The sequence below is a fragment of the Procambarus clarkii genome, chromosome 39 (genome assembly GCF_040958095.1).
Source record: "Procambarus clarkii isolate CNS0578487 chromosome 39, FALCON_Pclarkii_2.0, whole genome shotgun sequence".
Taxonomy (NCBI): Eukaryota; Metazoa; Arthropoda; class Malacostraca; order Decapoda; family Cambaridae; genus Procambarus; species Procambarus clarkii.
The window spans coordinates 33,852,527-33,869,495 of NC_091188.1; positions in this window are offsets into that span (position 1 = coordinate 33,852,527).

Consider the following 16,969-nt stretch of genomic DNA (forward strand, 5'->3'; position numbering starts at 1 on the left):
TCATCACTTGTAATTTCGAACCTTTCCAAGGTCGCCGGGTTTGCTGCCACCTCTCCTAGCGCAGTGACTTCACCTTGTTTTATTGTAAAGACCTCCTGGAACCTTTTGTTGAGTTCTTCACACACCTCTTTGTCATTCTCTGTGTACCTGTCCTTACCCACCCTAAGTTTCATCTCCTGTTCCTTCACTGTTGTCTTCCTCCTGATGTGACTGTGTAGTAGTTTTGGTTCGGTCATGGCTTTGTTAGTTATATCATTTTCATACCTTTTCTCAGCTGCTCTTCTCACACTAACGTACTCGTTCCTGGTTCTCTGGTATCTCTCTCTACTTTCAGGTGTTCTGTTATTACGGAAGTTCCTCCATGCCCTTTTGTTCAGCTCCTTTGCTTTCATACATTCCCTAGTAAACCATGGATTCTTTTTTTGCTTCTCTATTTTTTCCTGTCGGGCCGGGACAAACCTGCTTACAGCCTCCTGACACTTTTGGGTGACATAGTCCTTCATGTCTTGTAGGGACTTGGTTCCGAGTTACGTGTCCCATTGTATTCCTTGGGAATTTATTCATTTCATTGTTTCCCTTTCGGTACGCTAGCCCTTTGTTTCCCAGTTCTTTTTTGGTGCAGATAATTCCTAGCTCAACCAGGTACTCAAAGCTCAATACACTATGATCACTCATTCCCAGAGGGGCTTCCAACTTAACTTCCCTTATATCCGACTCATTTAAGGTAAATATCAGATCAAGCAAGGCTGGTTCATCCTCTCCTCTCATTCTTGTCGGTCCCTTGACGTGTTGACTGAGAGAGTTTCTTGTTGCCAAACGACCAGCAGCTTAGCTCGCCATGTGTCTGGTCACCCATGTGGGTCTCTGTTCTCCCAATCTATCTTCCCATGGTTGAAGTCTCTCATGATTAGTAGTCTGGATCCGTTCCTGCTAGCCACAGAAGCTGCTCTCTATTATATTGATGGTGGTCATATTGTTTCTATCATATTCCTGTCTGGGTCTTCTGTCGTTCGGTGGGGGGTTATATATGACTACTACTATAATTTTCTGTCCTCCAGTTGCTATGGTGCCTGAAATGTAGTCACTGAAACCTTCACAGTTCTGATTTACCATCTCTTCAAAACTCCAACCTTTTCTTATCAGCAAAGCTACACCACCACCTTCTCTCCCTTCTCTCTCTTTCCTCACTACATTGTAGTCCTGTGGAAACACTGCGTTTATGGTTTTCGTTAGCTTTGTTTCTGTGAGTGCTATTATGTCTGGGTTTTCTTCTAGTCCCCCTTTCTCCAAGTTCACTTGTTTTATTTGTAATCCCATCAATGTTAGTGTACATTGCCTTGAAGCTCACTTTCTTCTGTTCATTTTCTAGTCCCCTTCTTGGCGAGCATTCTGCTAGTGGGAAAAGCTGTTCCCTGGGTGAGAAGATCTGTGAGGTGGTTTGCCGGGTCTCGGAGGATTTTGGGGTTGGGGGTGGGGGTGCAAGGGAAGGGGGGACAGGTAGGGTGTGGGTTAAGGAGATGGGGGGGGGGCACAGGGAGGATACGGGGTGAGGGGGAGGAGGGATAGGGAGGGTATGGGATGAAGGGGGAGGGGGGACGGGGGGGAAAGGCGAGAGGGGGGACAGGGGGTAAAGGCGAGAGGGGGGACATGGTGGGAGAGGTGATAGGGTCAGAATGGGGTGGGGGGAGGGAGGGTTGGGTGAGCATTGGGTGGGGGCAGGTAGGGTGAGGGGAATGGAGGGTTTCTATGCAGAGGGGAGTGGTGGTGTTGCCCTCCCCTCTGGTGTTGCTGGGATGCTGGTTGTGGGTTCCCCTCTTGTCTCTGGGACTGTTGTGTTGAGGGCTGTGATTTCCTGGTTTGCTCCTCTCTCCCTGCGCTTCCTCCTTGCCTTTGCTGCCCTGGCTCTCTCCTCCTCCGTCCTGTCCCTCTGCAGGAATACTTTCTTGTATTCCGCCACATACTGCAGACGACTCGTCCTTTCTAAAATAACCTCTTTGGTGGCCCTTTGTGTGTGTGTGTGTGTGTGTGTGTGGGCACTACAGATATGTGAGGAAGCTCAGGTTATAATACAGGAACACATTGCAGGTATGATATGTATACAAGTGATGTAGGTTTTAAATCATTGAGGACCACATTGGTTTTATTAACATCAAATCAGATGTTTCGTATCATAGTGCATTAATCATCAATAAAAGAACTTGAAGGGAGATTCTACTAGTCTTATATTATTGATGAAGATGCTGTTGATAATGTTCAAAGACTGACAACGACAGTAGTATCTACTGAAAATGTTTATGAACATTATTATGGAAACTAAATATATTTTCACAAGCACGGTGAAGGTCCAGCGGACATAATATTCAATTATTAAATATTCTTTGAAGTGTATGGTGGTGGTATACGATAAGTTCTTGAAAACCGAGTGTATATTATTCCAGTATATGTGACTCGTAATCATGGAATAATTTTGATAGAGCATGAACAAGTCGGCAGCAAGAATAAAAACATTAGAACAGGAATGAAGGAAACTGCAGAAGGTCTATAGGATCATACCTAGCAGCTCCTATTTATATCCACCCAAACTCAAGAGATCCTACGGCTATTATGTTACCCTATAATTTGTTCGACAAATCAACCCTGTTACCGAACCAGTATTTACCCAAGTCTTCCCTAAACATAAACTTGTTCAATATATATATCTTGTTTCGCGTTCTGTTCAGTGAAATATGTAATACCTCATTAATATCTCCCTAGTTATGCCCATTTATCCACTTGTACACAATAATCATGTCACGCCCTAACTCTTCGCTTTTCTAGAGAATGTAAATCAAGGTTTTTGAATTTGTCCACTGTAGTATGGCGACCAAAACTGAACTGCATAATTTAAAACTGGCCTAACAAGAGCAAGATATATAAGAGCCCACGTGTCTGTACACGGTCAATGCCCCACAGGGAAGGCTATTCTTAGCAATGTGTGAAGCACAGCACAACAAACTCGAGCACCTCTCTTCCACCCCACACTCGGCACCCCACACTCGGCACCCCACACTCGGCACCCCACACTCGGCACCCCACACTCGGCACCCCACACTCGGCACCCCACACTCGGCACCCCACACTCGGCACCCCACACTCGGCACCCCACACTCGGCACCCCACACTCGGCACCCCACACTCGGCACCCCACACTCGGCACCCCACACTCGGCACCCCACACTCGGCACCCCACACTCGGCACCCCACACTCGGCACCCCACACTCGGCACCCCACACTCGGCACCCCACACTCGGCACCCCACACTCGGCACCCCACACTCGGCACCCCACACTCGGCACCCCACACTCGGCACCCCACACTCGGCACCCCACACTCGGCACCCCACACTCGGCACCCCACACTCGGCACCCCACACTCGGCACCCCACACTCGGCACCCCACACTCGGCACCCCACACTCGGCACCCCACACTCGGCACCCCACACTCGGCACCCCACACTCGGCACCCCACACTCGGCACCCCACACTCGGCACCCCACACTCGGCACCCCACACTCGGCACCCCACACTCGGCACCCCACACTCGGCACCCCACACTCGGCACCCCACACTCGGCACCCCACACTCGGCACCCCACACTCGGCACCCCACACTCGGCACCCCACACTCGGCACCCCACACTCGGCACCCCACACTCGGCACCCCACACTCGGCACCCCACACTCGGCACCCCACACTCGGCACCCCACACTCGGCACCCCACACTCGGCACCCCACACTCGGCACCCCACACTCGGCACCCCACACTCGGCACCCCACACTCGGCACCCCACACTCGGCACCCCACACTCGGCACCCCACACTCGGCACCCCACACTCGGCACCCCACACTCGGCACCCCACACTCGGCACCCCACACTCGGCACCCCACACTCGGCACCCCACACTCGGCACCCCACACTCGGCACCCCACACTCGGCACCCCACACTCGGCACCCCACACTCGGCACCCCACACTCGGCACCCCACACTCGGCACCCCACACTCGGCACCCCACACTCGGCACCCCACACTCGGCACCCCACACTCGGCACCCCACACTCGGCACCCCACACTCGGCACCCCACACTCGGCACCCCACACTCGGCACCCCACACTCGGCACCCCACACTCGGCACCCCACACTCGGCACCCCACACTCGGCACCCCACACTCGGCACCCCACACTCGGCACCCCACACTCGGCACCCCACACTCGGCACCCCACACTCGGCACCCCACACTCGGCACCCCACACTCGGCACCCCACACTCGGCACCCCACACTCGGCACCCCACACTCGGCACCCCACACTCGGCACCCCACACTCGGCACCCCACACTCGGCACCCCACACTCGGCACCCCACACTCGGCACCCCACACTCGGCACCCCACACTCGGCACCCCACACTCGGCACCCCACACTCGGCACCCCACACTCGGCACCCCACACTCGGCACCCCACACTCGGCACCCCACACTCGGCACCCCACACTCGGCACCCCACACTCGGCACCCCACACTCGGCACCCCACACTCGGCACCCCACACTCGGCACCCCACACTCGGCACCCCACACTCGGCACCCCACACTCGGCACCCCACACTCGGCACCCCACACTCGGCACCCCACACTCGGCACCCCACACTCGGCACCCCACACTCGGCACCCCACACTCGGCACCCCACACTCGGCACCCCACACTCGGCACCCCACACTCGGCACCCCACACTCGGCACCCCACACTCGGCACCCCACACTCGGCACCCCACACTCGGCACCCCACACTCGGCACCCCACACTCGGCACCCCACACTCGGCACCCCACACTCGGCACCCCACACTCGGCACCCCACACTCGGCACCCCACACTCGGCACCCCACACTCGGCACCCCACACTCGGCACCCCACACTCGGCACCCCACACTCGGCACCCCACACTCGGCACCCCACACTCGGCACCCCACACTCGGCACCCCACACTCGGCACCCCACACTCGGCACCCCACACTCGGCACCCCACACTCGGCACCCCACACTCGGCACCCCACACTCGGCACCCCACACTCGGCACCCCACACTCGGCACCCCACACTCGGCACCCCACACTCGGCACCCCACACTCGGCACCCCACACTCGGCACCCCACACTCGGCACCCCACACTCGGCACCCCACACTCGGCACCCCACACTCGGCACCCCACACTCGGCACCCCACACTCGGCACCCCACACTCGGCACCCCACACTCGGCACCCCACACTCGGCACCCCACACTCGGCACCCCACACTCGGCACCCCACACTCGGCACCCCACACTCGGCACCCCACACTCGGCACCCCACACTCGGCACCCCACACTCGGCACCCCACACTCGGCACCCCACACTCGGCACCCCACACTCGGCACCCACACTCGCACCCACTCGGCACCCCACACTCGGCACCCCACACTCGGCACCCCACACTCGGCACCCCACACTCGGCACCCCACACTCGGCACCCCACACTCGGCACCCCACACTCGGCACCCCACACTCGGCACCCCACACTCGGCACCCCACACTCGGCACCCCACACTCGGCACCCCACACTCGGCACCCCACACTCGGCACCCCACACTCGGCACCCCACACTCGGCACCCCACACTCGGCACCCCACACTCGGCACCCACACTCGGCACCCCACACTCGGCACCCCACACTCGGCACCCCACACTCGGCACCCCACACTCGGCACCCCACACTCGGCACCCCACACTCGGCACCCCACACTCGGCACCCCACACTCGGCACCCCACACTCGGCACCCCACACTCGGCACCCCACACTCGGCACCCCACACTCGGCACCCCACACTCGGCACCCCACACTCGGCACCCCACACTCGGCACCCCACACTCGGCACCCCACACTCGGCACCCACACTCGGCACCCCACACTCGGCACCCCACACTCGGCAACCCCCCAACACTCGGCAACCCCCCAACACTCGGCAACCCCCCAACACTCGGCAACCCCCCAACACTCGGCAACCCCCCAACACTCGGCAACCCCCAACACTCGGCAACCCCCCAACACTCGGCAACCCCCCAACACTCGGCAACCCCCCAACACTCGGCAACCCCCCAACACTCGGCAACCCCCCAACACTCGGCAACCCCCCAACACTCGGCAACCCCCCAACACTCGGCAACCCCCCAACACTCGGCAACCCCCCAACACTCGGCAACCCCCCAACACTCGGCAACCCCCCAACACTCGGCAACCCCCCAACACTCGGCAACCCCCCAACACTCGGCAACCCCCCAACACTCGGCAACCCCCCAACACTCGGCAACCCCCCAACACTCGGCAACCCCCCAACACTCGGCAACCCCCCAACACTCGGCAACCCCCCAACACTCGGCAACCCCCCAACACTCGGCAACCCCCCAACACTCGGCAACCCCCCAACACTCGGCAACCCCCCAACACTCGGCAACCCCCAACACTCGGCAACCCCCCAACACTCGGCAACCCCCCAACACTCGGCAACCCCCAACACTCGGCAACCCCCCAACACTCGGCAACCCCCCCAACACTCGGCAACCCCCCAACACTCGGCACCCCCCAACACTCGGCAACCCCCCAACACTCGGCAACCCCCCAACACTCGCAACCCCCCAACACTCGGCAACCCCCCAACACTCGGCAAAACCCCCCCAACACTCGGCAACCCCCCCAACACTCGGCAACCCCCCCACACTCGGCAACCCCCCCAACACTCGGCAACCCCCCAACACTCGGCAACCCCCCAACACTCGGCAACCCCCCAACACTCGGCAACCCCCCCACACTCGGCAACCCCCCAACACTCGGCAACCCCCAACACTCGCAACCCCCACCAACACTCGGCAACCCCCAACACTCGGCAACCCCCCAACACTCGGCAACCCCCCAACATCGGCATACCCCCAACACTCGGCAACCCCCCAACACTCGGCAACCCCCCAACACTCGACACCCAGACTATACTTCCAAGCCCTCAACCCAGCGCTCACTGCAGTCCACACCCGTCATCTGCATCTACCTGCCAACACTAGCAACTAGCTCCACTCCCGAGTCCGAAGGTGACGAGATGATGGCCCTTGCCAAAGCCTGTGTGAAATTGACAATCCACATGTCCAGTTGGAACATCTCTACATTCGCGACACTCCTACACCAATTACTAATAGCCAACTACCTGCCAGCCGTTGAAATACCCCTAAATTGAGCCCATAGGTACCACAATTAAAGTACCAGACGTCCGTCTTCCCAACAGGTTATGCCAATATCACTGGACACACAAAGATCTACCCACCCAGCCCCTCACAGAAGACATAAACGAGGTCTCTTCCCCCCCCCCCCCTCTCCCTCTGTGGGAAATTTACCGGTGAATAATTGATTTATCTTAATTTAATGTGAACTTCATTGTAATTTTATTTATTACTTCGGATTGAACTGCGTGTTTAATTTGTCACCAGTTAAATAACTTTTTCACAAATTGGGGAGGTTAATAATTATTAAATTTTGTTTTACCGTAATTAGACGGTAAACATTAATTTCACTAAGCCATAATCAATCTGTTTGTGTATATTGTTAGTATGAATGTATTATAACCTTATCTGACTGATGACTGTAAAGAGTCATCATGGAACAGGTGTAGGACACGTGAGTAGGCCAGCCACACTTGTGGTCTCGTGGTCATGCAACCTGTCCTCTTACAAATAATGTCTGAATTTGGCCGTTTGACCCTATGGCCGAGAATGGATGCAATATGAACATTAACAAAAATTAAAATGTTGGATTTTTTCCCCAAAACGGTAAGTTAAGGGTCCTCTAGGAGAATTTCCTGCCCTCCTAACCTACCAAACTTTCAAGTCATGAAAAACGTTAATTGAAATTTACCTTCCCGAGTAATCCAGACGATTCAAACTGAAAACGGAACAGTACATCACTTTCGTGAGCCGATTTCATTTCAAATTTCATCCATTTTTGGCCAAAGCGCAGATACGAGCAAAGAGCAATGCTATTTTTAATTAGACGGGATGGTCTGTTGGTGTGGTGTTTGTTGGTGGTGTGTGTGGGGGTGTTGGGTGTGTTCAGATCAATCCGTTGGGAATGTGGGGAGGAGGGGGAATAGGGACCAAATTTGTCCACCCTGTGACGGGTAGGGACCTCACTTGTCTTGTGTGTGTGGGTTGGGTGGGCAGATCTTGGTGTCCAGTTATATTTGGCATAACCTGGGGAAGAGACGGAGCTCGACGATGTAACTGAGAGGCGAGGCTCAAAGCTTCCACTACTGTGGAGTTGCTGCTTCCTCTGTGTTTGGACTGTCGATTCTGCCAATGCTAGACACAAGCCTCGGCTCTGCTACCTCCCTCAAGGCTACACTGGAGACTCGCTCCTGCTTCACTGCTAGACTGCTGCTGCTGCTGCCAATACCGGTAACGGACTTTGGAACCAGACACAATATTGTCATGAATACCGAGAGAGGCAACTGAAGCATTCTGCAACCCACTTGCCATAATATTTAATTTCTCTATAAATGAATGTGTAATGTGGCACCAGTCTACAAGAAAGGGGGAAGACAAACCGTTGAACACAGACCCGCATTACTGACAAGTATTCCCTACAAGTTAGAGAAACTGATCCGTAGCGGGCTAGTGGAACGTTTTGAACAAATAAATTTTGTTTCGAGGCGCCAACACGATTTTAATAAAGGAAAAAATCCTACTTGATAAACTTGATGGAATGCTATAAGATGATGACAGAAATCAAACAATACAGAAAGATGGGCAGAATGCATATTCGCCGTCTGCAAGGAAACATATTATACGATCCTGCATGAAAGACTCGTACTGAAATTAGAGGAGCAGGCTGGCGTAACAGGAAAAGTCTTAGTTGGGTCAGAGAATATATATATCTAAAGAAGGAAGTAAAAGGGCAGACATATCAGAGTGGAGAGAGAGGTTACAAGTGGAGTACCACAAGGGTCGCTTCTCGGACCCAAACTGTTTAAAATTTATTGCAATCACCTAACAGATGAAATATTTTCCTTTATCAATATTTACAAATGATGCTAAGCTAATGAGAAGTCAGGACAGTGATAGATTGTGAGGCATTCAATCAAATTTGGACATAATTCAGAAATGTTCTAACAAAATGGCTGTTAGTTTAACCCAGCCAAATGCAAAGTTATGAGGAAGGGAACAGGCGCACTAAGACCAGTACAGCAATATAGAATAAATGGAAAACAGATTATTTTATCGGATGGAAAAATTCTTGGAGTGGACATAACGCCATTTGTGATGCCAGAAGCTCACATTAGCAGAATAACAGCTGCATATAACGACATACTGGATAACATCCGTGTATCCTTCAGAAAATTGGACAAGGGGGGCTTTCCGGTCCCTATATACAGCGAAGGTGAGACGCACACTTGAATATGGATCCCGAGCATGGAACCCTTGCCTATAAATGGACAAGAAGAAACTAGAAAAGGTCCAAAGATATGCAACGAGACTCGTTCCTGAGCTGAAGGGTTTAAGCTATAAGGAAAGACAGAGAACTGGACCTTACCACACTGTAGGAAACGGGAGAGAAGGGGGAATATGATAATGTATAAAATTCTAAGGGAAATTGACAAGGCAGACAAAATAATATTGTTCAAAGCAAAGAACAGCAGAACGAGGGGTCATAGAAGGAAATTAAAGACCCAAATGAGTCAGAGACGTCAGAAGGAACTTTCAGTGTCAGAGCTGTCAATAAGTGGAACTGGTTAAACGTTGAAGTCGTTGAAGCTAATTAAATTAAAATAAATGTGTGTGTAAATATTATTCAAGCGTGAGAAAGTAGACATTGCAATAATGTAAGAATGTTTAGAAGGCTGGGTTAGGAGCCTAGCTTGACACTGCAGGCACATCTAGGTGAGTACATCTAGGCAAGTTTACACACATACATGCATGCACGAGTCCTTACAACAGTGTATAGCACTCTAGGGTCCTTGTCCTAAGGGCCCGGGTTGATTCCCGGTCGAGACAGAGGAAATGGGCAGATTTCCTTCCACCTGATGTATCTTTTCATCCAGCAGTAAATAGATGCCTGGGAGCTATACAGCTGTTACAGGCTGCTTCCTGGTGATGTGTGAGAGGAAAAAACACATGTAGTTGACATGAAAGAAAAATAATAGGGCTGGACTCGGTAAATTACGCAACCAGCGACTCGAAAGGTGGAGTCAAAGAGCTAAGAGTTCGGCCTTACATGTTTGTTTTTAGATTTAGGTACGCGGAAGGGAATGTCCATGTAGCACGGGCTATAGTGAGCCCGACCCTACAGGCACACAGTAAATACACACACAGGACGCTGAGCACCGTAACCGGTTGCTGTACCTGGCCCCTGGCCTAGACCCCCAACATAAGTTACAGAAGGCGTTATGGAGCTTCCAAGCTACTAGCTGGGTGTGGTAGTGGGTTTAATGTCCAGTAGTGAAGTATGTGCTTTTAATACATACTCACACTTGCTCATACTTCACATTAATAGAAATAAACTCAATATTACTATTGTTGAAGTGACTTTACTTGTGAATTATTTATATGTGAGGCGGCCTCATGTCAGGTGAGGTGAATGACGTCACAGGTAGTTGACCCATCAGGCCAAGCTAGTCAAGAGGCGCGGCGGGCAGTGTGGCGCGGGCCGGCGTGGGGAGAGGTGCTGCTCAGCGCCCGCCTCATTGGTTTTACTAAATTAGTCACCTGGACAGTCCTGTGCATGAGGGTACCTGCGTCAGGCTTACAGGCAAGTTACTCTAGATGATGAGTAGTTTTATCACATTGTATTCTGTTGGTCTATAGTCTATATTTGTTGACTGTCTAAATAAGCATAGTTACAAGATGTTAAGGCTTTATTTAAAATAATTAAATTAGCTCAGGTTTACTCATTTAAGATAATGATATTGAGTAATATACCTTTGTCTAGGTAGACTTTTGCCCTAGCTTAAGACTTTTGATGAAACTTATTAAAACAAAATTAAATTCTAAAACGACTACCGTGTGATTATCTATTCCACATCAGCGACTTGAGTGTCAACCATATCGTGAAATTGACCGCTCGACCAAACGCAGGTGGAAAAATGTCTACAAAATTATTATAGTTAAATTCTGGCAGTTATAAGGTGTTTCTTGTGAACTCTCAAGATATCATTCCTTGAAATATGGACCAAAGACTTTTATTCTAGTAACCGTCACATAAACCTCCCCCCCCCCCCCCATACACCCTGCCCATCTTATGTGAATGAAACTAGCCATCCTGAGTCAGTGTCGTCCACGCTGCAGCCAACCCCAGAGACGCCTTAATTAACATTAACGTCCAGTGTAACCAAGTACTATATTGTGTCCAATATAAGTAAACATTAATGAATACTAACTGTATATAGGTCTAGAATAGTTGTTGAATGAAATAATATCGCACGAGTGCATTCAGACCCTCGTCTCTCTCGCCTTATAAATAATATATAATAGGTCATATATCAAAAACTATTTTAAAAAGTGTTAAAATGTATGAACTGTTGTGGGTCAGTGCACGAACGAGAATAGACTGACAGGCTAAATGTGAAGCGTTCTTCACGTTCATGTTTGGCTGCCGGGTTAACGACCCCTTGGCCGTTGTGTTGAGAACGGGCTGTGGATGAGTCAAGTCTGAGGTTGGGTTTTGCCATTCTGTGGTAAGTCTTTTTAGCTCAACCAATGTCTGACCTGATTGTCTTGCGGGATGGTTCTTAAACTTTACATGAAGATGTTCAATTAGGTATTTTGATATGTTTAATGTGAAATTTCAGGTATGTACGAGGGTGCATCAGTACAATGGCACTGCAGGTATGGTCAACCAGACCCATAAAATTGGTCTCGTACAACAGCACTGCAGGTATGGAGGGATTTAAGTTTGAAATCTTCTCTCGAATCGCAGTTGGTCATTATGTAATGGGAAACATTCCCGCCTCAGTACAATAGGTGAAGGGAACACGTCTTAATAATTTTAGTAGGTACACACTATACCTTGAAGCGGTTATCTTCTAATCGGTGTAGTCTAAAGCACTCCATGTGTTAACCACTTCAGAGTGGAGAAAAATCTTCTGGCCCATAATTTGAACATTTAGTTGTGGTGTATCATATGGTTAATGTTACGCTAACAATTTCGATTACATATCAATCATCTTCCCCTCCCCTCCCTCCCCACCTCTCCCCATCTCTCCCCATCTCTCCCCATCCATACTTGTTAGTCTGTCTTCTATCCCACCAGTCCAGTCAAATATAAATAAAAATACCCAAGAAAGTGATGCTTCAGCTTTGGTTAGGAGACTCTGGCGAGAGGAAAGCGTGAGGGGAAAGTTTCGGGGCTAAACCTATCTAGCTGATAGGTTTAGTCCCGATACTGATAGTCGTACAGTTTCGTGAGGTTAAGCACTTGCAGCTACGTGGCCATCATCCGCATCTTGGACAAGGTATTGGTAGCCCCTGAACGCTGCGGCATTTCTGCAAATCAACAAATATTGTGGTAAGGCGGCAGGCTCTATAAAGTGTTAGAGGTGAACGTTTCTGGGTCTTCGGAACGGGGTAACGTGGTACTCACCTAATTGTACTCACCTAATTGTGCTTGCGGGGGTTGAGCTTTGGCTCTTTGGTCCCGCCTCTCAACTGTCAATCAACTGATGTACAGATTCCTGAGCCTACTGGGCTCTATCATATCTACATTTGAAACTGTGTATGGAGTCAGCCTCCACCACATCACTTCCTAGTGCATTCCATTTATTAACTACTCTGACACTGAAAAAATTCTTTCTAACGTCTCTGTAACTCATCTGGGTACTAAGTTTCCACCTGTGTCCCCTTGTTCGTGTCCCACCCGTGCTGAAGAGTTTGTCTTTGTCCACCCTGTCAATTCCCCTGAGAATTTTGTAGGTGGTTATCATGTCTCGCCTTACTCTTCTGTTTTCCAGGGATGTGAGGTTCAGCTCCTTTAGCCTTTCCTCGTAGCTCAATCCTCTCAGTTCCGGGACGAGCCTAGTGGCATACCGCTGAATCTTCTTTAACTTTGTCTTGTGTTTAACTAGGTATGGACTCCAGGCTGGAGCTGCATACTCCATGGTGTTGCTGGTTTGTTGTTAGTGCTAAGTGCCCCTCATTATTGAGGGGAGAAATTATAAAATAACTGGCGGATCTGCTATGAATACTCAAGTGGCATATGGTTTATGCTGGGAAAGGAGCCGTTACTAATGTCACTGGGGGATATTCCTTTTTCCCAAGCTAACAAAGAAGGCTCCGAAGGCAGCAAGTTCTAGGCCGGATGTTCGCCGATGGTTTCCTTCATCCCAGACTAGAGCTTGTTAACTTTCTTTTGGATGCTTCCTGAAGCTGTAGAAATATATTACTTAGGTAGAACCATCCTTTTTAGATTGTATGTTTGTTCCCGTACAAGATGGTGTCGCTGGAGAGGAGCCAGTGTCTTGGCTGCTTCTTGTATGGAGGATGCGGGGCAGCCTCTTGCTTTAAGGACTCTCCCAGAGCTCCTACAAGGCTTTACCCAGATTATTTTGCTCGCTAAATATACCTTTGACTCAGATTCTCGGGAAGAAAAATCATTGTATTAGAACTGTTGGATGATAGTTATAGCTTTGGGATTTGAGCAGCGGTCATCAGCAAAGCACTGCTCGAGAAATGTTCGAACGTGATCAGTTGAGCTGTGTAACAGCTCGTCCTCATAAAGAAAGGTTAAGGTCCATTCCATACACCTGCCAGACCTCCTCTTTATGAATGGAAAAATGGTTTACACATGACTCACAACTGATGACGTTCAAACATTTCTTGAACAGTGCTTCACTGACGACTTTTGTTTCAACCACAATGTTGTAAATGCTTCACCCACGTATTACAGATACAAATAATCACCATGAGAAACTAAATGCCTAACTTAAACAATGCCTAAATATGCAAAGTATGCTAATATATAAAAATAATAACATGTATTTGAGAATGTCTATTTTGAATGAACAGCGTGTTATATGAATGCGCCTTTAGTGTCGACCACTGGGTGGAATAAAAACAAAAAAGGTTGCGTGTATACTTGTTTTTCATTGATAAACAAGAAGTTCGTTGGCTGGATTAACAATCATTTGTCTTTTATTGATGAGACGGTCTGAGCGATGCATGAACTATTCTTGAACAGTGCTTCACTGACATCAGCTTCTCGAATAGCAAGTCTGTAAATGCTTCACTAGTGGACTACAAACACAAATCACCAAAAAGTCTAATCACATAATGTACGCCTAATATACATTGAATTTTATGGTATAATAAATTATGGGAACAAATGTTTTTATTGCGGTGTTAAAGTTTATGAACGTCTCGTGGGACGGCCGCTGCTCTAACGAGCCTAGCCTGAGGACGAGTTGATTAGTGTGGCTGGTGTTCACTATAGTGAACACCAGCCACACTAATGGAGGCCGTCAAATGTTGCATGCATAAATATTTTTATCACAGCAACACTAACACTTGCTCCGATCATCGTCCCTTTAATCTGGCAGTACGAATTGTTGTTCACCCTGAAGAGGGTGACCTCAGTTACATATACGAGGCACTGTTATTTGGGCCTTATTTGTGGTCCTGCAGACTCCACCTTCCCTTAGTTTTCCCGTAATTTTATCATTAATTTAATACAAAAATTGTGCCAGTGCTCTGGCAGCCTTCCTGGTGTGCTTGGGTTTAGGGCCGACAAAAAGTGGGTCGTGTACTTCAGTCTCGGACAGTAGGTTAAGGAGTGCCCCAAATGGCATGTTTATTATCACATAGACCAACCAGGTCGTAACACTTGCCGGAGAGAATATTCGAAGTAACTAAATCTTTTGTATGGGACTTTATCTCTTTGTTGTACCAATATCTTTCTTCCGTTGTACCCGTAGTCGCCGTCTCTTCTGTAGCTCTCCTCTAATTCTCTCGCCCATAGTGTTTATTCAAAATCTAATGCTCCTCTGAGGCCAATTTTACACTTGGCGATCGTTCCCTTGCTTGTGATATGGTGTTCAATCAGATGACCTGGTTTCTATTTTAGGGGAAGAACCTTAGCGTGCTCTGGGGGGGTGGGGGGGGGGGGGAGGTAGCCTCTGTTATCAAATACCCGCAGGTCATCCCATGGTCTCAGTTGAAGCTGTAGCTGCTTTGTTGTGGAACTGATCTTGATGACCAAGCGTCTCCTCCTCTTAGCCTCTTGGTCTGGGCCTGTCGTTGTCTCCGGTCTGTTTGCCATCTAACTTTATTAAATGAAGCTTTTATATTCTTTCATTCGACATGTATAAATTTTCTGCTGTAACCTGGGTTCCTTATGGATGAGTTAGGAGTACGTATTTGGTAATCCTTGTAATTCTTTGTCAAAGTCCATAAGTTATCCAAGTCTGCTTGGAATACTAGTTTTATCATTATCACATACAGACAAGGTTAGAAGAGACTCCCTGGCTTCATGTTTTCACTCAGTTGATGGGGTCTGTGAATTCCGTGCTTGCTGCACGGTATTGGCTGGGTGGCCCCCGTCAGAAAAAGTACATCATTTGGTCTAGTTTCCCTTTGATCTTGTGAACGAATAGACAAATAAGACAAATAAATACCTAAACCAAAGATAATTCCATACACAAGTAATCTTTGTCTGTTTCATGTCATGGAAAAGTACCAAGGAGGTTAGGAGAACTGCCTTAACGTGTGAGTGAACCCTTCTGGCCTGGGAGCACGAAACTAACCCTCTGCAGACGGAGTCACAATATCGTGGCTGAAGTATGTTGACCAGACCACACACTAGGTGAATGGACGACGACGTTTCGGTCCGTCCTGGATCATTCTCAAGTCGATTGGGTTGATAGATTTCTAACAATCGACTTGAGAATGATCCGGGACGGACCGAAACGTCGTCGTTCCTTCACCTTCTAGTGTGGTCGGGTCAACAACTAACCCTCTGTTGTATCTCTGACAGGAACCACAGAGTTCCACTGACTGGTATAATCCACCCTGGTGATAAAGACATTGCAACGACGCTTGGAATATCCTTGGCCATCCCAGCCAGAGGGCTGCCCATAGATACCCAGCAAGGCAGACTTCGGTCTCAGACCAAAGGATACAAGAGGGTGCAAGGATGGAAATGCTCTTCTGGAGATTCCAAGTTGATATAAAAGCGTGGAGACCATCTGGTCATACTCATTGGCACAACTTAACACAGTCGTGAAATTCCATTCTCTTCTACCAGGACAAAATTATGCTGTCTCCTTACTCGTCTGGGTGATGTAGTCAGTCATGTCTGTGCAGCCTTTATCCTTGAGATTTACTACCTATGGTATTTATATTATAAAATTTGTTTCCTTGTAATTCCCCTTTCGGTATGCCAGGCTTTGGCCTTTTGGTCACATGTAAGTTCTAGTACCATGAGTAAGTTATCCCCACTACCACCATATATTCAAATGTGAATAGTAATCACTCATTTCCCTGGGATAAAGTCAAACAGGTTCATAATTACCTTTAGTCACGTGGGTCCTCTTAAATGTTGGCTTGAAAAGTTAATTGTTGCCATGTCTAATAGTTTAGCTTGCGTTGTACCACTATACGGTTCTTGTATCTGTGCATGGTTGAAGTCCCCACTATTATTACCCGATAGATTTCTAACAGTCTACCCTTTGTTATAATAGGTACTGCTATGTTTGTCATAATCTTGCCGGGGCCTGTGTCGTTTAATGGAGGGTTATATATTACGGCTGCTGTTTTTGGTCCTCCCTTCGTCATGGTGCCTGTTATGTAGTCTCTGAACTCCTCGCACCCCAGGATATCCATCTCCTTGAAACACCAGTCCTTATCAGCAGGGCCACCACTCCTCTCCATC